Genomic DNA, 23277 nt, shown 5'->3' on the forward strand with positions numbered 1-23277 from the left:
TTGTCAAGAGCGCTACAAAAGATTTTTAAATAATACAAGTAAGGACGATTTTTTGAGAAGATCGAAGACAGTGGGTTCGGAGGAACGCTTGTTTCTAGCTCTTCTAGACTGGACCGAATTATTGAACCCACCACAATCCCACAGGTAAACGTAAATGGTCATTTGTTAAAGACCATTTTATTGCACATTGGAACTATATCCGAATCTAAACCGATTTTTTCCAATTTCAATAGGCTTTGTCTCTAGGTCGAAAAAATGTTGTGTCGAATTTGAAGACGATCGGATGAACATTACGACCTGTATTTTGTACACAAATTAACATGGACAGACGGACATAGCTAAATCGAATCAGAAAGTGATTTTGAGTAGATCGATACTTATCAATGGGCCTAATTCTCTTTCTGTTGGGTGTTACAAACAAATTCACAAAGTTATAATACCCTGTACCACAGTAGTGGTATGGTGTATAACAAAAACGGTTGTGGATATCAATGAAATTCTTTATTTCTACATGCATTATCATTGTCCAAAATTGTCCTCCCAAATTCTGCCATCAAAATTGTCCTCCCAAATTTTCTATAGACAAATTTCAATAAATACAATAACTTTAAAGACAAAATGTTAATACATTACGCCTGACCCTCGATTCCGTTGTCCAATTTTAAAGAAATTTTATATTTACATTCATAATATGAAAAATTTTTGACATATTAATTTTTATACCCTCCATAATAGGATGGGGGCATACTAATTTTGTCATTCTGTTCGTAACTCCTCGAAATATTCCTCTGAGACCCCATAAAGCATATATACTCGTGATCGTCATGTCATTTTAAGTCTATCTAGCCATGTCCGTCCGTCCGTCTGTCTGTCGAAAGCACGCTAACTTTCGAAGGAGTAAAGCCAGCCGCTTGAACTTTTGCACGAATACTTCTTATTAGTGTAGGTCGGTTGGAATTGTAAATGGGCAATCTCGGTTCATGTTTTGATATAGCTGCCCTATAAATCGATCTCGGGTCTTGACTTCTTGAGTCGCAAGGGTTCGCAATTCTTATCCGATTTGGCTGCATGCATGAGATGTTTTGTTATGATTTCCAACAACTGTGTTAAGTGTGGTTCAAATTGGTTCATAACCTGATATAGCTGTCATATAAACCGATTTGGGGTCTTGACTTCTTCAGCCTCTATAGGGCTCAATTCTAATCCGATTTGGCCGAAATTTTGCATGAGGTGTTGTATTATGACTTCCAATAACTGTGCTTAGTACGGTTGAAGTCGGTCCATGATATAGCTGCCATATAAACCGATCTTGAATCTTGATTTCTTGATCCACTAGTGAGAGCAATTCTTATCCGATTTGGCTGAAAATTTGAAGGAGGTGTTTTATTATGACTTCCAACAACTGTGCCAAATATGGGTTAATTTAGTCCATAACTTGGGATCTTGAATTTTTGAGTATCTAGAGGTCGCAATTATTATCCGATTTAGCTGAAATTTAGTTCAACGACTTCTCTCATGAAATTCAACATACGTGTCAAATAAGGTTTGAATCGGTCTATAGCCTGACACAGCTCCCATGTAAACCCATCTCCCGATTTTACTTCTTGATCCCCATAAGGGCGCAATTTTTGTTCGAATTGGCTGAAACTTTACTCAACGACTTCTACTACTTCTTCCAACATTCAGTTCAATTATGGTCCGAATCGAACGATAACTTGATATTATAGCTCTAATATCATAACAATTCTTTCCTTTTATCATACGTTTGCCTAAAGAGAGATACCGCGAAAAGAACCCGACAAACGCGATCCATGGTGGAGGGTATATAAGATTCGGCCCAGCCGAACGTACGTTTTTACTTGTTTTAAAAATTTTGAATTTAAAATTTTTTAAAAAAAATATTTTTTTATTTCTTAAGCCTCTATAGCAAAAAAAAAAAAATACTTTCAAACGCAACAAGGCATTAAAATGCATTCCAGAAATCACACTCCCAAGAATTGTGAGAACTTAATTCGTTTGATTTTGGGATAAAAAAATTTCCGACTTTCGACTAACCAATAAGAGGTATTTTACAGTAGATCACGAATCTGATATATATTTTCAAGGACAAAACACTGAGTGACCGCCTATCCCTCAATACTCCACCCAAATGGGGCATGTTCGCCAACTATGGAAATATGGGGCACAAATGATAGGTATTTGGAAGTTGTTCATGAATCTGATATTAACATTGGGACCAAATGTCTAGGGGACGTCCCACCACCATAACAACCCTCAAATAGGACGAATTCCGAACGAATTCGTAGTCCAATAAAGATCATATGGGTTCACATAAAGGCACTTATATTGTTATATTGTTAGTCAAGCGATATGCATATACTATTTTCGTAGCATGATAATTCACTAAAAGCTGTCGAAAATAAATATTCAAAGGATAATTTTGTTCCATATAAAGTAGAAGAAGGCGCAGCGGAGCGGGCCCGGTTCAGCTAGTAATACTATATTATACCATAATTTATAACACAATGTATAATATTTGGGTAAAGTATATTATTTTCACTACCTAACACAAATAAAATGTAATTTTCATTTATTCTCCTTATATGAATAATGAATTTTCATAATACATTAAAAGAGAATAATAAGGGAATCGGACGTACATATGTACAGACCATGTCAACATGGGGCTCAGATTAAAGGTATTTGGGAGTAGGGCACGAAATTGATACCCACTTTCTAGACTACGTTTTAGGCTCCAATAAAGTCTTTTAAGAATGGAGTACATCTAACTTCCAAATTTAAATGACCCTACACTCTACGAGCGCTATCTTAGACCAATAAACACCATATGGGATTCAGATAAAAGCATTTATATTGTTAAAGTGAGTCAAGCAATATACACATGCCATTTTCAAATGATATACATACATAGACCATTTCCCGTCGCTGTTTAATTGTCGAAAATAAATATTCAAAGGATAATTTTTTGTCCATAAAATATATAAGAAGGCGCAGAGGAGCAGGCCTGGTTCAGTATGTTATAAATTAGGGGTTATCATATGACAAATTTGTATGAAATTGGTAATAAAACGCATAAGAATTTTCCTTATAATAACGTCAAAAATATGCTGAAATTGAGTTCAGATATCCCAACTTATAGAAAATGTAATTTTCTATAAGTAAACTCGTATATACCTAAAATAAGGAATTTTATATATCAAACGGGACAAAAAAATTTAATCCCCAAATCTTGGTCAATTTTACTCCCATTTAGTTCAATTTTCATTTATTGGGGTTCAAATTTTTTGAGTGCTTTTATGCTATAAAAAAAAAAAAAACCATTTATCAAATGTCATTTACATAAAAAATAGAAAAACGTTTTTTAACTGTTCTTATTTTCAGTAAAATTGAGCTTACTGGTATTCTTGTAAATCTAGAATTCGTTCGTGAGGATAAAATTGAATCAGTTTTATGGAACCTTTCCTTGAAAAAAGAATGCCTTTATCTTAAACAAGTAAAAATTAGTATCATCCAATGTCGTTCATTATCTTAGTATACATCAACCTAATTTTAATGTTATAAATCCAATTTATCATCTTTTAACCAAAAAAAAAACAACTATATTATCGATTTATTTAAATAAAATTCCAAGCAAACCTAGCATAAATGTTTTAATAGCACAATTGCGCAAAAAAAGACCCACCAAGTTAAAGGTTTGCTCTGAAAGAGAACGCGATAACCCCATTTAGCTCCCTTTTGTGTTGAATATTTAAATTAAGTCTTGGTGGAAATAATTCTTTTTCTGTTCCATCCTAAGGATATAACACCTCTACGCTTTTGGTTATCTGATTTAACCTTTGTAAGTGCAAATAACCTCTTGTTCCTTTATCTGAAATCTTAGCCATTTCATGGCTTCCAAGCATAAACAAACCTTAATTTATGTCTTCTCATCTTTAGTAAGTTTTAACTGGCTTTCTTCGCCTTGGAGCCAAGGGCTCTGTGAGGGATAAGAAAGTCTATCAAATTTGAGTTTTTTTTTCTCAAATTCCCCATAGTTACCTGTCAATTTTTATGTAGTGCAACGAAAGCAAAAAAAAAACTACTTTCAATTCTTGTTTTTCTATGGGTTTCACTCCCTCTGATCTAACAACCGGCAACATGAAAAACCCATAAAAGTTTTAAATGGTAAAAAGGAAAGCAACCAGAGGAAGAAAAACTTAACAACTGAGGCCAGCCACCGTTTCCTTTATGCATCGAAGATAGTCAAGGTGGGGATAATTCAACTCTAGTTTGGAGTCTTTTATTACTTAATACATTTAAAATAAGACATCAAAATGGCTTGTTGAGATGACTTGTTTTTCTTGGTTTGGTTTTCTGGATAAACTCGAAATGCAAGTGCATTACATGTTTTAAGCTCTGGCTTAACTGAAACCCAAAATTGTTAAGAAGTCCAGCCCAACCCAACACCCACTTGCTGCTACGAAACCGCTAACTTTATTAAATATTCCACAAAAATGCATATTAAATGCATCCTCTGAAAATGGCTTGAAGCCATGAACAGATGCACTACGCCCAAGACAATCATGCAAAACGTGTTTGTTACGTGCCCTGGCTTGTGGAAAATATTTAAAATACCCCCCATCTCCTTTGTAAGAATTTGCTGGAATAACGCACAGGTGTTGTTTTAGTTTATGTTCTTTTTGGCCATTTCGCCCAAAGTCCTGATGATGTTCACATTTTTCTTTTTTCAGCTTTGCGCTGCCTTATGGCAAGAACTTTCTTTTTGTTTTGTTATGCTCCTTTGTTTTGTTTTTATTATAAATTATTTCGCTTAAGTATTCATCAGCGAAAACATATTTCATGCTTTTGGGAAATTTTATTTTTTTTTTTAACTCTCTGCCACCCTAACTCATCTTTGCAAATGGTTAAGTCCATGGACAGAAAATAGTTTTCCATCATTGCATTTTTTTTTTGTTTATTTAATTTTCTTTCACTTCTGGTTAGCGTTGGTGTGTAAAGTTTTCATGGCTTTTTGATTAGTTCAACCAAGAAAAATGTATGCTGAAATATTCGAAGGAGACTGTATTGGAATGTTGAAAATTCTAAGCGAAAACATAGAATTTTTTTTAGAAAAAATATTAAATATTTCATATACAAGTAGACCTCAGAGGTTAAAGTGTCTAAAAACTCATAGGCTTTTTAGAAGCCTTATTTCTACAATTCCACAAACATTTTGTTGTGTAGAAATATTTTCTAGAAAACTCATACAATCGGAAAGGCTGCAGACCGTAGTGTAATCTGTTCCCATTAACAATAGAACAAGTAAAAGCGTGCTAAGTTCGGCCGGGCCGAATCTTATATACCCTCCACCATATATCGCATTTGTCGAGTTCTTTTCCCGGCATCTCTTCTTAGGCAAAACAGGATATAAGAAAAGATTTGCTCTGCTATTAGAACGATATCAAGATATGGTCCGGTTTGGACCACAATTAAATTATATGTTGGAGACCTGTGTAAAATGTCAGCCAATTGGTATAAAAATAGCGCCCTTTGGGGGCTCTGGAAGTAAAATAGAGAGATCTATTTATATGGGAGCTGTATCGGGCTATAGACCGACCGTATGTTAATGGTCATGAGAGAATCCGTCGTACAAAATTTCAGGCAAATCGGATAATAATTCCGACCTCTAGAGGCTCAAGAAGTCAAGATCCCAGATCGGTTTATATAGCAGCTATATGAGGTTATGAGCCGACTTGTACTTTATTTGACATAGTTGTTGAAAGTAACAATAAACAAGTAAAAGCGTGCTAAGTTCGGCCGGGCCGAATCTTATATACCCTCCACCATGGATCGCATTTGTCGAGTTCTTTCCCGGCATCTCTTCTTAGGCAAAACAGGATATAAGAAAAGATTTGCTCTGCTGTTAGAACGATATCAAGATATGGTCCGGTTTGGACCGCAATTAAATTATATGTTGGAGACCTGTGTAAAATGTCAGCCAATTGGTATAAGAATAGCGCCCTTTGGGGGCTCAGGAAGTAAAATAGAGAGAACGATTTATATGGGATCTGTATCGGGCTGTAGACCGATTCGGACTATAATAAACACGTTTGTTGATGGTCATGAGAGGATCCGTCGTACAAAATTTCAGGCATATCGGATAATAATTGCGACCTCTAGGGGTCAAGAAGTCAAGATCCCAGATCGGTTTATATGGCAGCTATATCAGGTTATGAACCGATTTGAACCTTATTTGACACAGTTGTTGAAAGTAAAAATAAAATACGTTGTGCAAAATTTCATCCAAATCGGATAGGAATTGCGCCCTCTAGAAGCTCAATAAGTCAAATCCACAGATCTGTTTATATGACAGCTATATCAGGTTATGGGCCGATTTCAACCATACTTGGCACAGTTGTTGGATATCATAACGAAATACTTCGTGCAAAAATTCATTCAAATCGGATAAGAATTGTGCCCTCTAGAGGATTAAGAATTCAAGACCCAAGATCGGTTTATATGGCAGCTATATGAGGTTATAGACCGATTTAAACCATACTTGGCACAGTTGTTGGGTATCATAGCAAAACACGTCGTGCGAAATTCCATTCTAATCGGATAAGAATTGCGCCCTCTAGAGGCTCAAGAAGTCAAGACCCAAGATCGGTTTATATGGCAGCTATATCAGGTTATGGACCGATTTGAACCATACTTGACACAGTTGTTGGATATCATAACAAAACACGTAGTGCAAAATTTTAAATCGGAAAAGAAATGCGCCTTCTAGAGACTCAAGAAGTCAAGACCCAAGATCGGTTTATATGGCAGCTAGATCAGGTTATGGACCGATATGAACCATACATGGTACAGTTGTTGGATATCATAACAAAACACGTCGTGCAAAATTTTCTTTCAAATCGGATATGAAATGCGCCCTCTAGAGGCTCAAGAAGTCAAGACCCAAGATCGGTTTATATGGCAGCTATATCAGATTATGGACCGATTTGAACCATGCTTGGAACAGTTGTTGGATATCATAACATAACACGTCGTGCAAAATTTTATTCAAATCGGATAAGAAATGCGCCCTCTAGAGATTCAAGAAGTCAAGACCCAAGATCGGTTTATATCGCAGCTAGATCAGGTTATGGACCGATTTGAACCATGCTTGGCACAGTTGTTGGATATCATAACAAAACACGTCGTTCAAAATTTCATTCAAATCGGATAAGAAATGCGCCCTCTAGAGGCTCAAGAAATCAAGACCCAAGATCGGTTTATATGGCAGCTAGATCACGTTATGGACCGATTTGAACCATACTTGGCACAGTTGTTGGATATCATAACAAAACACATAGGACGGACGGACAGACGGACGGACAGCGGGACGGACAATGCTAGATCGACATAAAATGTCGCGACGATCAAGAATATATATACTTTATGGGGTCTCAGACGAATATTTCGAGTAGTTACAAACAGAAAGACGAAATTAGTTTACCCCCCATCCTATGGTGGAGGGTATAAAAACAAAAACCGTCTCATGAAAGAAAATGAAATGAAATGAAATTACTCTACTTCATATATATCTACCAAATGAAGACATCTAACTATTACAACTGCTATTCTTAGCAATCGTCGATTGGCATAAGAGTAAGTTTTCTATGTAAGCATATTGCGTCGTTAACTGTTTGCGGTGTTTTCCAAAAAAAAAACTTTGTTAAAATAAAATTTTTTACATACAAGGTTCAATATATTTTAATTTGAAAGATAATGTGGTCAATAATAATTTTGCAAAAATTCCATTTCCATACAACCATTTTCATTTTACATTTAATTTTCGCTATTTGTTGCAGGAACTGACATATCGGCGGTTACATTTGGTCATAAAGTCAAAGCTGAATTTTGCACTGCTTGCAGGATTCGCACTGATTCGAACCTGGCCGCACGGGGCAGCAGCGAAAGCCGTTGCCATTGTCTAGCGTTAGGAGCTATAAGTACAACTTCGAAAAGATGCACACAAATGACATGAGTGGGCCATGGAAGTTAAGTAGTCGTAAAGAAAAAAGAATATCACTACAAAGAAAATACATGCGGTGGAAAAGAACAGCTAGTGTGAAAGGTGTCAGACTTATTTTAGTGTTGTGCATACAACGTAGACACGTTTTCGCAGTATATTCGGTATAAGTACGACCTGCCAATGTATGGCCGTTGAAGCCTCCACGTCGCGCTTTCCTTTTCCACTGCAAAAATCTTTGATCATTGAGCTCGTCTCGAAAGAGAAACAAAACGAAGAAACGGAAAAGTTTGTCAGACTTACAAGCAAAATACTTCATTTATTGAAATTTTTTAAATAATATTTTTACTTCAGATAAAATTTGAATTAAAATAATAAAACGAGAAATACGAGAAAATTCATATACAATTATGTCATAGAAAAATTTTTGCTAATTGACTATCTTTCGGAACAATTTTAATGAAAACAAATTTATGATAAGAAAATTCCTTGAAGATTTTGACTTAAAGAATGTTTGAATAACTTTTCTTTTAAAACCAATCACAAAAATTTTATCTTTTGAAAAAATTACATTGCAATTCGGTCTTTAAAAAATTGCATTAACCCTTTAACGACGAAAAATATAGAACTTCCATAGAAAAAATCAAGCTCGAGTTAGGAAAGGGGTATCGTAATGAAATTTGGATTGGCGTGAAGGGAAAGACTGAAACCATTTACAAATTTTTTTTTCCGTCATGTTTTGTAGAAAATTTGCCTTGTCGAAAGTCGGCAATTATTTAAATCCCAAAATTCAAACGAAAAAATTCCTCAAAATTCTTAAGAGTGAGGTTTCTGGAATCCTTTTTAATGTGTTAATGCATCTGATGGTTTCTATATTAAAAAAAACAAGTAAAAGCGTGCTAAGTTCGGCCGGGCCGAATCTTATATACCCTCCACCATGGATCGCATTTGTCGACTTCTTTTCCCGGCATCTCTTCTTAGGCAAAAAAGGATATAAGAAAAGAGTTGCTCTGCTATTAAAACGATATCAAGATATGGTCCGGTTCGGCCACAATTAAATTATATGTTGGAGACCTGTGTAAAATTTCAGCCAATTCGTATAAGAATTGCGCCCATTGGGACTCACGAAGTAAAATAGAGAGAACGATTTATATGGGATCTGTATCGGGCTATAGACCGATTCAGACCATAATAAACACGTTTGTTGATGGTCACGAGAGGATCCATCGTACAAAATTTCAGGCATATCGGATAATAATTGCGACCTCTAGGGGTCAAGAAGTCAAGATTCCAGATCGGTTTATATGGCAACTATATCAGGTTATGGACCGATTTGAACTATACTTGGCACAGTTGTTGGGTATCATATCAAAACATGTCGTGCGAAATTCCATTCCAATCGGATAAGAATTGCGCCCTCTAGAGGCTCAAGAAGTCAAGACCCAAGATCGGTTTATATGGCAGCTATATCAGGTTATGGACCGATTTGAACCATACTTGGCACAGTTGTTGGATATAATAACAAAACTCGTCGTGCAAAATTTCATTTCAATCGGATAAGAATTACGCACTCTAGAGGCTCAAGATGTCAAGACCCAAGATCGGCTTATATGGCAGATATATGAAAACCTGGACCGATATGGCCCATTTACAATACCAACCGACCTACACTAATAAGAAGTATTTGTGGAAAAGTTCAAGCGGCTAGCTTTACTCCTTCGGAAGTTAGCGTGCTTTCGACAGACAGACGGATGGACGGACGGACGGACAGACGGACGGACATGGCTAGATCGACATAAAATGTCACGACGATCAAGAATATATATACTTTATGGGGTCTCAGACTAATATTTCGAGTAGTTACAAACAGAATGACGAAATTAGTATACCCCCCATCTTATGGTGGAGGGTATAATTATGGCAATAATCCATATTGTCGTCATTGTTTTATATATACATTTGGATGCCACATTTTTGGTTTTATGTTACTAAAAGATAGCACACAAACTTTCGCTTAAATCGCACCACCCATCTGCCAGATCCGGCGTTTCTGAAAATATATGTAAGGAAGCAATATAATTGGTTCAGCCGTTTTGTGTCTATACGGAACAAACAAATGTTATTCTACATACCAAACTTTTGTCAAACCAGCAACAATTTAAGCTTCTATAAACCGAACAAGTATGATCGAGAGACCGCTTTACATGGGAGCTATATCAGGTTATAAACTGATTTTGACCATATTTGGCACAGTTGTTGGAAGTCGTAACAGAACACCGCATGCAAAATTATAGCCAAATCAGACATAAATTGTTGCTTGTAAGGACTCAAGAAGATTCTTGTTTGAACCGATGAGTGGAGCGGACATATTGACATTTCACTTCGCAAGATTTTTCCTGTAACTCGTAATAGATCATTATTTTTGGAAGAAAACTTTAAGTCACTCAAGGATAGCTGCGATAAAGGTATCCATTAGACGGTTGATGATCTGCTTCTGTTTCCAGTGGAGCGGCAGATCTAGAGCCCGGAAGTAGGCTTAGAATGGACTCCAATGACCCAACAGAAGCAGTGGTGGTATAAGGCCGTAGCATGTTGTCGGCTACCGAAGCCTTGACTGGTGGAGCGGCTGATCCAGGCTCCATTAGCTGACGGACGACTAGTCAGCAGGAGCTTTTGACGAATACATCTGGTTCGAGTCTTAAGGACAAGGCTTAACCTATTCTTTCTTCGCAAACCTATAATTTGCCTCTTTAAGAAGTTGGAATAACAGAAGACGCATCGCTCTCAGGTTTATTGAGAGGCTTGGTGCGAGTGATCCTAAGACTCTCACTAATAGGGAGAGAAACTCGCGAATTCGCTGCACAGGCTACCCCAAAAACTACACGTCTAGATTCTGAAACTGCACCACAATCAGCCAAAAGGCTGCGGTCACCCGGAGAGCATCTCATACCTAAACTAGACTAGGGCGAACAACAGTAAGATGGGTCCAAGAACCTTTGCTAATGTCGCTAGGGACAGTTTAGTGATGGCAGTTGTCGACAAGAGAGAAGAACTGGGCTGCATACCTAGGAACAATTGGAGTGGGATAGTCAATGGACTGTCATCAGTATACTCCGATGTTCTTGCGGAATTTCCCGGGTCTCCACCAGTTTTTGACGATGCAGGCTGGTATAGGAGCCGATAGAGACTAATACCAAAGATTCCCTCAGATCCTGGATCGATACTTGGAAAACTAAGGGAATGTAATCCCAATATTCCTACCACCGACTCGAAGATTGGATGAGGCTGTCACGCAGACTTCGACAAGACCGAAACTAAAGGTCTATAGAAGCGGTGGCGTTGCGGAATCAGGAGACGACTCAGCAGTTGTTGCTGAACACTTGCCAGAGGAGCTATTGACCAAATCGCTAAAGTCTGGCGTATTGGAGGAGGGGAAGGCATCGAAACGGAACCCGACAAGCCCTGTATTGGTGGCTCACTAAGTTGGACTGGGCTCAAAGAGTGCACCAGCGGGGAAGCACGGAAATCAGAAAGTACTTCGACAACAGCAGTTAGCGGAGCATCTAAGGAGAACTCGTCTACACCGCGAGTGTCCAGTGTCCTGAGGAAGAGTGATTCCACAGCTTTCTCATCTGCCCCTGGATGCGTACGGAAGCTCATCATGACAAATTCTAAAGAGTCTTGTGAGGATGAACTCCTGGTGGAATCAGAAGACGAGACTAACACAACAGTGGTGGAAGTTCTAAGTCCTTTTTAATGGTCCGGTCTCTACAGATAAATCTCCACAATTGTAAGTCCGCTTCGGTGGCACTAAAGGTTCTCCTGATGGCAGGGGATTTGGCGTTGTTCTTATCCAGGAACCATGGGTGTGTGGAAGAATGGTTTGTGGACTAAGAATTCCGGGATTTAAACTTCTCAATGGTACGGGGAATGGGAGATATAGAGCCGGTATTCCTGCAAATAGTAGTCTAAATGTTTTTCTTCTTCCGTCGCAAAGGGGGAGACCCTCCCCCTTGCGATTTAAGCGAAACTTTGTGTGCTCTCAAACAGTACCCTAAAAATAAAAATTTGGATTTCGGATGGGGTACCTAGGGGGGCCGCCCCAGCCTAAAACCTACCAAACATATACTTAGACCAATTACGACAATATGGGACTCAAATTAAAGGTAATTTAGATTAAAAAACTTATTTGATATCCAATTGTCGGACCAAGTGTTAGGGGGACCACCCCAACCCCCAAAACACACCTAAATCGGACATATTTACCGATCATAGCAATATGGGATTTAAATGAAAGGTGGTAAGGGGTAGAGCAAGAATTGATACCCACTTTCGGGACCAATTTTCTGGGGGTCTATCCCTTTTCCAAAATACCCCACAAACAGCAATTTTTTACTGACCATCGCAACATGGGGCTTAAATAAAGGTATGTGGGAGTAGAATTCGAAATTGATATCCAAATGTAGGACCATGTATTTAGGGCATCACCCCTTCCCCAAAACACCCCCCAAAAGGTAACAATTTTGCGACCGTGCCAGCATGTGGCTTAAAGGTATTTGAGATTAGAAAACGAATTTGATAACCTATTTTGGGGCCATGTGTTTGGGGGACGCCTCATAGTAAACTCCCTTAAGCCAATGGCAATATGGGGTTTAAATAAATGGTATTTGAAAGAAGAGCACGATGCTGATATTTTTTTAGGTCCAAGTGTCTAGGGGGATCACCTCACCCCCGAAAACACCCCTAAATAAGATATCATGAGAATATCGGGCTGAAATAAAGTATTTTAGGAATGGAGTACACCTTACATCTAAAATTAAATTCGTAGACCAATAAAGATCATATGGAATTCAGATAAAGGCTCTTATATTGTTAAACTGTTAGTCAACCGATATACTATTTGCGTAGCATGGTATTTCACTAAAAGATCTTTGCCGAAATTAAATATTCGAAGGAAAATTTTGTTCCTTATTAAGTAAAAGAAGGCGCAGAGGAGCGGGCCCAGGTCAGCTTGTTGAATATATGATAAGTTGTAATCTGGCGATTTGTAATAAAGGGGATAAACTGACCTTTTTTACCAGGAACAGGCTGGAGTTCCTAGATATTACTTTTGTATCGGAATATATAAGTGGAAGAATATGCGACTGGGAAGTGTTGGATGACCACAGCTTCTCTGATCATCGTTATAATAGTTTCACACTTGAAGAAAATACTGCCGTAGTGGTCCTTCGGCTAAGCAAAAGAAAGGCGGATTCGGAAAATATCGACAAAATTTCTGCATTAAAAATTTCGGCACAAATTCTGCACCTCTTTCCCTTCTAGACCAGAAAAGGAAGTGAAAACTACGAATGATATGCACATAATGGTCAAGCGGATCACGAAGTCCCTGAATGACTCGCTTGTGTTAGCATGCCTTAGTGCCCCTGTGGCATCTATTAGGCTGAGCGAAGAAAATATAAGGGCGAGCTGAGAAAGAATCAGAACCTTCTGCAGCTCAGCAGAGGATACATATAAGGCCTCTAGGCTTAGGTAGATTTTGTCCTCGAGACGTATTATGGTGGAGTATATTCAGAAGTCGTTGATATACATTTCCCGGGAAATTCTCCAATGGACAACGTGGCGTCAGAAGAGGTTGTCACTGATATGCATTCGTCGGAGGCCATTAGGGAAATTGTGTCTGAGCCGAAAATCCTTTAAGCGATAAGAAGTTTCGACTCCTTTAAGTCGCCAGACCCTGATGATGCACCACCTGTTGAATTACAAGCTGTGTCTAATAGACTGGCTTACTCTGCTTCTATCAGAATGTTCCAAGGAGGTGTACTGTCTCCTCTACTTTGGAATATAGCTATTAAAAAAAAGCCATGGAAGAAAAAGGCGTAAAAGTGGTCGCGTATGCTGATGACGTGGCAATTGCGGTTAGGAGAAAGTTTCCCAGCACTCTAAGAGATATATTGGGTTACCCAAAAAGTAATTGCGGATTTTTAAAAGAAAGTAAATGCATTTTTAATAAAACTTAGAATGAACTTTAATCAAATATACTTTTCTACACTTTTTTTCTAAAGCAAGCTTAAAGTAACAGCTGATAACTGACAGAAGAAAGAATGCAATTACAGAGTCACAAACTGTGAAAAAATTTGTCAACGCCTACTATATTAAAAATCCGCAATTACTTTTTAGGCAACCCAATACTTCAGGAAGCTTTATGTGCAACAGCAAAGTGGTCTAGCGAAAGTGGTCTAGGTATAAATCCGTGCAAGACAGAAGTAGTACTTTTCAGCAGGAGATACAAGTTGCCTACCGCGGATCCTCTCTCCTTGGGTAGGGATAATGCTCCATTTACAGAAAGCGCAAAATGCCTGGGTGTTTTGTTGGACAGAAATTTTGAACTTCAAATCCAACATTTTGGAAAGGGCAAGAAAGACAACGCTAACCCTACACACCGGCAAGAGAGCCATTGGCAAATTTGCAGAAGCTGTTAGGACATCGAAGAAGAAGAGACTATAGAACACCTTCTGTGTGTGTGTCCCGCAGTAGCAATTAGAAGGAGTTCCACTTTAGATTCCCATTTCTTTGAGACCCTGCCTGATTTAGAGGATGTGAACATTCGCAAGTTATTGGGCTTTTTAAAGCGATTTGGATGGTTGAACAGTGGGACCTAGAAGGCATCTTCCTTCTTCTGTTCCTGTGGTATCACAATAGGCGAAAACGTCTAAGTGAGTCTAATGGCAGACTTGTAAGGGCTCAGGAAATAAAATCGGGAGATCGGTTTATATGGGAGCTATATCAGGTTATAAACCGATTTGGACCTTTGGATCTTTTTAGTAGCTATTTCTAAAAATAAACCGATCTTAACCATATACGACACGGATGTCGAAAAGCCCAACATAAGTCACTGTGTCAATTTTAGTGAAATCATTATAAATGCGCCTTTTATGGGGCCAAGATTACAAATCGAGATATCGGTCTATATGGCAGCTGTATCCAAATCTGGACCGATTTGGGCCAAGTTGCAGAAAAATGTCGAAGTGCCCAACACAACTCACTGTCCCAAATTTCAGCAAAATTGGATAATAAATGTGGCTTTTATGGGCCTAAGACCCTAAATCAGCGGATCGGTCTATATGGGGGCTATACAAGATATAGTCTGATATAGCCCACCTTTAAACTTAACCTGCTTATGAACAAAAAAAAAAAAAAAGAATCTGTGCAAAGTTTAAGCTCAATGTCTCTAATTTCAAAGACGGTAGCGTGATTTCAACTGACAGACGGACGGACATGTCGTCTTAGATTTTTTAGCTGATCAAGAATATTATACTTTACAGGGTAGGAAAAGGATATTTCGATGTGATGCGAACGGAGAGACAAAATGAATATACCCTATCAATTGGTGGTGGGTAAAACAAACAAGTAAAAACGTGCTAAGTTCGGCCGGGCCGAATCTTATATAACCTCCACCATGGATCGCATTTGTCGGGTTCTTTTCCCGGTATCTCTCTTGAGGCAAACATATAATAAAAGGAAAGAATTGCAACGATATTAGAGCTATAATATCAAGTTATCATCCGATTCGGACCATAATTGAACTGAATGTTGGAGACCATATTAGAGTCGTTGTGTAAAATTTCAGCCAATTCGAATAAAGATTTCGCCCTTAAGGGGCCCAAGAAGTAAAAAAGATCGGTTTATATGGGAACTGTATCAGCCTATAGACCGATTCAAACCATAATTGACACGTATGTTGAAGTTCATGAGAGAAGTCGTTGCACTAAATTTCAGCCAAATCGGATAATAATTCCGATCTCTAGATACTCAAAAATTCATGATCCCAGATCGGTTTATATGGCAGCCATATCAAGTTATGGACTAAATTAGCCCATATTTGGCACAGTTGTTGAAAGTCATAATAAAACACCTCTCGCAAAATTTCAGCCAAATCGAATAAGAATTGCGCTCTTTATTGGATCATGAAATCAAAATTCAAGACCGGCTTATATGGCAGCTATATCAGGTTATGAACCGATTTGAACCTCACTTGCAAGTCATAACACAACATCTTATGCAAAATTTCAGCCAAATCGGATTAGAATTGAGCCCTATAGAGGCTGAAGAAGTCAAACCCCAGATCGGTTTATATGACAGCTATATCAGGTTATGGACCGTTTTGTACCACCCTTAACACAGTTGTTGGAAATCGTAACAAAACACCTCTTGCAAAATTTCAGCGAAATCGGATAAGAATTGCGCCCTCTAGCGACTCAATCAGCCAAGACACGAGATCGGTTTATAGGGCAGCTATATCAAAACATGGACCGAGATGGCCCATTTACAATTCCAACCGACCTACACTAATAAGAAGTATTCGTGCAAAAAAAATTCCGGGAAATGAGTTGGGCGGAAGGCAGGTTGAAAGAAGTATGCTTTTCCTAAGAAATCCCTTCTCACAAATTCGTTCCTGACCGTAATTCGATTCTGTCGTGGGATAACTCATTTCGGGAGTGGTGAAGTGTCGCTAAACCAGTAGAGGACTTAAACGGATCATCAGAATGAGGCAAGTATTGAGAAAGTGAGACAGTCAGATGTGCATTCTTTACGGCGTTCGGCTCGCAAACACGCAGCTGCCCAATTAATTGTCAATCAGCATTAAATCGCTGATTGGCAACCTCCCTGAAGACGCGGTAGTCTTTCCTAGGAATCCAAAGTTGGGACGAAAAGTCGACTTTTAGACTTTTCGACTTTTATCAAAATAGCAAACGTCGATTTTTCGACTTTTCGACTTATTTTTGCAAAAAGTCCACTTTTCGACTTTATCAAAAAGTCGACATATGCAAGGCAGATGTTTTTACTTTTTGTCAAAAATTTCCAAAACTTTCTAAATAAGACACTCCTATTTTCTACAAGTTTTCGTAGATTTTTCCATTAAGATATAATCACTTCTTTGTTTTTTTTTTTTTATAGAGGGGAGGCATTAAGAAGAATTTTAAATGCAAGATTGGCGCATTTTTATATCAAAACTACCCCGCTATCGTAAAGCCAATATGGTTTATTGCAAAAGTTTCCACATTCCCATTTACTATTCTCTTTTTATACCCACCACCGAAGGATGGGGGTATATTCATTTTGTCATTCCGTTTGCAACACATCAAAATATCCATTTCCGACCCTATAAAGTATATATATTCCGTCTGTCCGTTTGTCCATTGAAATCACGCTACAGCCTTTAAAAATATAGATATTGAGCTAAAGCTTTGCATCGATTCTTCTTTTCCCCATAAGCAGGTTAAGTTCGAAGATGGGCTATATCGGACTATATCTTGATATAGCCCCCATATAGACCGATCCGCCGACTTAAGGTCTTAGGCTTATAAAATCCACATTTATTAACCGATTTTGCCGAAATTTGGGACTGTATGGCTCAGATAGGTCCAGATTTGGATATAGCTGCCATATAGACCTATCTCTCGATTTAAGGTCTTGAGCCCATAAAAAGCGCATTTATTGTCCGATTTAGCCAAAATTTGGGACATTGAGTTGGGTTAGGCCAGTCGACATCTTTCTGCAATATGGCACAGATATGTCCAGATATGGATATAGCTGCCATATTTGGATATAGCTGTTATATTGACCGATCTCTTAATTTAAAGTCTTGGCCCCATAAAAGGCACATTTATAATCTGTTTTCGCTCAAATTTGATACAGTGACTTATGCCAGGCTTTTCGACATCCGTGTCGTTTATGGTTTATATCGACATTTTCGATACGAACCATTTTTCAAAAATTTCGAATTTTCCAAATTTTATTGTTGTTGTCACCATTAAACATGAAAACGGACCGCCTTCATCAAATCGGGGTCTATTCTAAATTCCAATATGACTGCGCAAAGATCAATGCAATGATCTATATTTGTGAAATGTACCCATTTATAGAAGCTACTATAAACTACTGTTCGATTCGTCCATGGATTGGATTATACTTTAATCATGCCAAGAAAATTTCGCTTAGCAAATTTTATACAAAATGGAACAAAAATGTGGGCAAAAATATGAAAAATTGTGGGTACCTACACCTAAGGTTGGACCTAAATAGGCCATATTTGCATTTGATAGGCTTAGATTTTTATTCTCGGACACTAAATACAGGATCTGAAGACCTACATCAATATTAAGTATCTGTGCACAATTTCAAGCACTTGCTTTACGCGTTCGACCGCTATCGTGATTTTGGCAGACAAACGGACATGGCGAGATCGACTCGGAACGTCGAGACGGTCTAAATATAAAAACTTTATAGGGTCTTAGACGAATATTTCGAGCAAACGGAATGACCAGATTAGTATACCCTCATCCTTTGATGGGTATAAAAGCAATGAAACGTAGCACTTGAGAATAAAGTACCCAAATGCATTTCAATACAAGTAAATGCGTGCTAAGATCGGCCGGGCCGAATCTTGGGAACCCACGACCATAGATTCTGCTACAATTTTAAACAAAACAAATTTTGTTGAAGACCATAATTTTATTTTACATACCAAACTTCTGTCAAACCAGCAAAACCGCATGCAAAATTTCAGCCATATTTGGCAAAAATTGCGGCTTATAAGAACTCAGGAAGTCAAATCGGGAGATCGGTTTATATGGGAGCTATTTCTAAATCTGAACGCCAATTCCTGAGCCTGAAATCTGAACAGCTATTTCGGTCGAACTTACGGACGGACATGGCTAGATCGACTCAGGATGTCGGGACGATCAAGAATATATATACTTTTTGGGTCCTAGATCCATATTTCGAGGTGTTATAAACGAGTTATTCCGTAAACTAATAATCTAAACAATAACTAAAGTACTTTTGGTTTTATTGACCTTTCAAATAATGAAGTATCCCTGGCGCACCGTTTATATGCAAAATCTGCACAAAAAGGATTAAATGTTTTATTTTTAATCAGAACAAGTAAAAACGTGTTAAGTGCGGCCTGGCCGAATCTTGGGAACGCACCATCTTAAGTTCGGCCGGGCCGAACTTTCGATACCCACCACCTCGGGTTTATATGTAAACCACCTTTCATCAAAATCCGGTGAAAATTGCATGCCTTATGTCCCATAGCAGTTATATCGAAATATGTTCCGATTTGAACCAAATATTAATAAGTACAAGATATTGTTCAATTGTGTTTAACAAAATATTGATCTTTTTAGTAGCTATATCTAATAATAAACCGATCTGAACCATATACGACACGGATGTCGAAAAGCCTAATATAAGTCACTGTATCAAATTTCAGTGAAATCGGATTATAAATGCGCCTTTTATGTACCCAAGACTTTAAATCGAGATATCGGACTACATGGTAGCTATTTCCAAATCTGGACCGATCTGGGCCAAATTGAAGAAGGATATCAAAGGGGCCAACGCAACTCATTGTCCCAAATTTCAGCAAAATCGGAAAATAAATGTGGCTTTTATGGGCCTAAGACCCTAAATCGGAAGATCGGTCTATATGGCAGCTTTATCCAAATTCGAACCGATCTGGGCCAAATTGACGAATGATGTCAAAGGGCTTAACGCAACTTACTGTCCCAAATCGGATAATAAATGTGGCTTTTATGGGCCTAAGACCATAAATCGGCGCATCGGTTTATATGGGGGCTATATCAAGATATAGTCCGATATAGCCCATTTTCGAATTTAACCTACTTATGGACAAGAAAAGGTTTGCAAGGTTTCAGCTCAATATCTTTATTTTTAAAGACTGTAGCGTGATTTGAACAGACAGGCGGACGGACATGTCTAGATCGTCTTAGATTGTTACACTGATCAAAAATATAGATACTTCGTAGGGTCGGAAATGCATATTTCGATGTGTTGCAAACGGAATGACAAAATGAATATACCCCCATCCTTCGGTGGTGGGTATAATAATTTTTTTTATATTATTATTTTACATACCAAACTTCTGTTAAACTAGCAAAAAATAAATCTGCATTTGTAAAAATGTTCTCTGTAAAACCACTTTTAAAGGAATAATTTTTAAAGAAAATGTGGTACGTTTTATGATATGTTGTGCCAAATTGTATATGTTTTAGTTAAAATTCCTAGACGCATGTATTATTTTTTAATTCCTGGTATAATGTGATGCCTATTCCTCTCAAATGCATTTAATGTTATTTCGTTCAGGATGGGTTTGAAACAGCAGCCATTTCTGAGAAAATCTGTCCGCGAACTAGCAGAGAAAAAATTCCCTTTCTTTGTAGATATCAAATTATAGAATATAGAAACGTGCTTTATGTATTACCAGCTAGATAGGGCCCGCTCCGCTGCGCCTATACGGTCACGTCAGCAAATAAATCCTGTTTGGGCGTGCTGGTACGGCCTTTCATATATTTCATATATATTGGTGCTCTTTTCCCAAATACCTTTCATTGGAGCCTTATATTGGCTATGGTCGGTAAATATGTCCGGTATGGGGGTGTTTTTGGTGGTGTGGAGGATCCCCATATATCAGATTCGTGCTCTGGTTGGCGGTGGGGCCACCCCTTAGATATCCCACTCTGAAAAAGGACAAACATTTTTGTATTTAAGTTCTTATAAACAAACTAAATTTCGCTTGAATCGTCTCACCCATCTCCAAGATCTGGCGTTTTTGAAAAAAGTGGAGGGTTCGCCCATTAAAGTTTGGATGTTTGATCTAATTAATTCTCTTGGATTTGGTGTTCGATTTTAGTAGTCAAACTCTTTGCGAATGTGGATATGATTCATACTTCATTCCCAAAAACCACATTGGAGCCACATATTGCTAAAGTGGGTATATATATGTATGGTTTTGGGGAGTATTTGAGGTGAGGCGTCCTTGAAACACTTGGCCATGAAACAGACACAGATTTGAGCCATAATCCACAAATAAGTCCAGTATCCACAAATAAGTCCAGTCCATATCATCATCGTGCTCTAGTCTCAAATTTCTTTTCTTTGAGCCCCGATTGCCATTGGTTTAGGGGGAGTTTATGGGGTGACACAACCCCCAAACATTTCTTTGGTATTGTCCCAATTTGTAAATATGTCCTGTTGTGAGGTTTTGGGGGTGGGGAGGCGCCTCAAAGACCAATGCATACATTTTTATATTAGCATTGGACTCTACCTTCAAATAGCTTTCATTTGCTATCCATATTGTTCCATTCACAAATATTTGTCCCGCTGGGGGGACAGACAAAATAAATTTTTGTCTCAGATTTGTATTCTACTTTTGATACCCATATTGCACAAAGCGGTAAAAGTGTCTTGTTGGGTAGTATTTTTGGGGTGGGGGGATCCCCCGACACTTAGGGTAACCTTTTAATGCCAAGTTCGTACCCTACCCTTAAATACCTTTCATTTGGTACCCATATTGTCCCAATCGGTCACATTTCCGCTCGGGTGGGTTTTGGGATGGGGCGTCCCCCCAGGTTATTCGATCCCAAAATTTAATACAAATTTCGGGTTTTTGGCACCAAAAGGTGGCCTACAAAATTTAGGTTAAATCGGTGCACCCAGAGATCTGGCGATTTTGAAAACTGGGGTAAAGGGGAGTGTCCGGCCGCCCTTCGGACATGAAAAAATGTAAAGCCCTATATTCAAATTCTACCATCTATGAAAATTTAATGAAAATCGGTTCAGACGTTTTTGAGCCTATAGGGAACAGGCAAACAAACAAACAAAAAAAAAACAAGTAAGAAGGCGTTAAGTTCGGCCGGGCCGAACTTTGGATACCCACCACCTCGGGTATATATGTGAACCACATTTCCTCAAAATCCAGTGAAAAATGCATACCTTAAGCCCCATAGCAGCTCTATAGATATCATCCGATTTAGACCAAATGCTTTTAACTACAAGTCATTGTTCAACCGAGAGATCGGTCTATATGGCAGCTATATCCAAATCTGGACCGATCTGAGCCAAATTGAAGACAAACATCGAAGGGCCCAACACAAGTCATTGTCCCAAATTTCGGCGACATCGGACAATAAATGCGCTTTTTATGAGCTTAAAACCTTAAATCGAGAGATCGGTCTATATGGCAGCTATATTCAAATCTGAACCGATCAGGGCCAAATAGAAGAAAGATATCGAAGGGCCTAAGGCAAATCACTGTCCCAAATTTCAGCAAAATCGGATAATAAATGTGGCTTTTATGGGCCTAAGACCATAAATCGGAGGATCGGTCTATATGGCAGCTATATCCAAATTTGGACCGATCTGGGCTAAATTGACGAAGAATGTCGAAGGATCCAACACAACTCACTGTCCCAAATTTCAGCAAAATCGGATAATAAATGTGGCTTTTATGGGCCTAAGACCATAAATCGGAAGATCGGTCTATATGGCAGCTATATCCAAATCTGAACCGATCTGGACCAAATTGACGAAGAATGTTGAAGGGCCTAACACAACTCACAGTGCCAAATTTCATCCAAATCGAATATAAAATGTGGCTTTTATGGGCCTAAGACCCTAAATCTGAGGATCGGTCTATATGGCAGCTATATCCAAATTTGGACCGATCTGAGCCAAATTGACGAAGGATGTCGAAGGGCTCAACGCAACTCACTGTCCCAAATTTCAGCAAAATCGGATAATAAATGTGGCTTTTATGGGTCTAAGACCCTAAATCGGCGGATCGAACTTAACCTGCTTATGGACAAAAAAAGAATCTGTGCAAAATTTCAGCTCAATATCTCAATTTTTAAAGACTGTAGCGTGATTTCAACAGACAGACGGACAGACGGACGGACATGTCTAGATCGTCTTAGATTTTCACGCTGATCAAGAATATATATACTTTATAGGGTCGGAAATGGATATTTCGATGTGTTGCAAACGGAATGACAAAATGAATATACCCCCATCCTTCGGTGGTGGGTATAACAAGTAAAAGCGCGCTAAGTTCGGCCGGGCCGAATCTTATATACCCTCCACCATGGATCGCATTTGTCGAGTTCTTTTCACGGCATCTCTTCTTAGGCAAAAAAAGGATATAAGAAAAGATTTTCTCTGCTATTAGAGCGATATCAAGATATGGTCCGGTTTGGACCACAATTAAATTATATGTTGGAGACCTGTGTAAAATGTCAGCCAATTCGATTAAGAATTGCGCCCTTTGTGGGCTCAAGAAGTAAAATAGAGAGATCGATTTATATGGGAGCTGTATCGGCCTATAGACCGATTCAGACCATAAATTTCAGGCAAATCGGATAATAATTGCGACCTCTAGAGGCTCAAGAAGTAAAGATCCC

This window comes from Stomoxys calcitrans, chromosome 1, assembly GCF_963082655.1.
Source record: "Stomoxys calcitrans chromosome 1, idStoCalc2.1, whole genome shotgun sequence".
NCBI lineage: Eukaryota > Metazoa > Arthropoda > Insecta > Diptera > Muscidae > Stomoxys > Stomoxys calcitrans.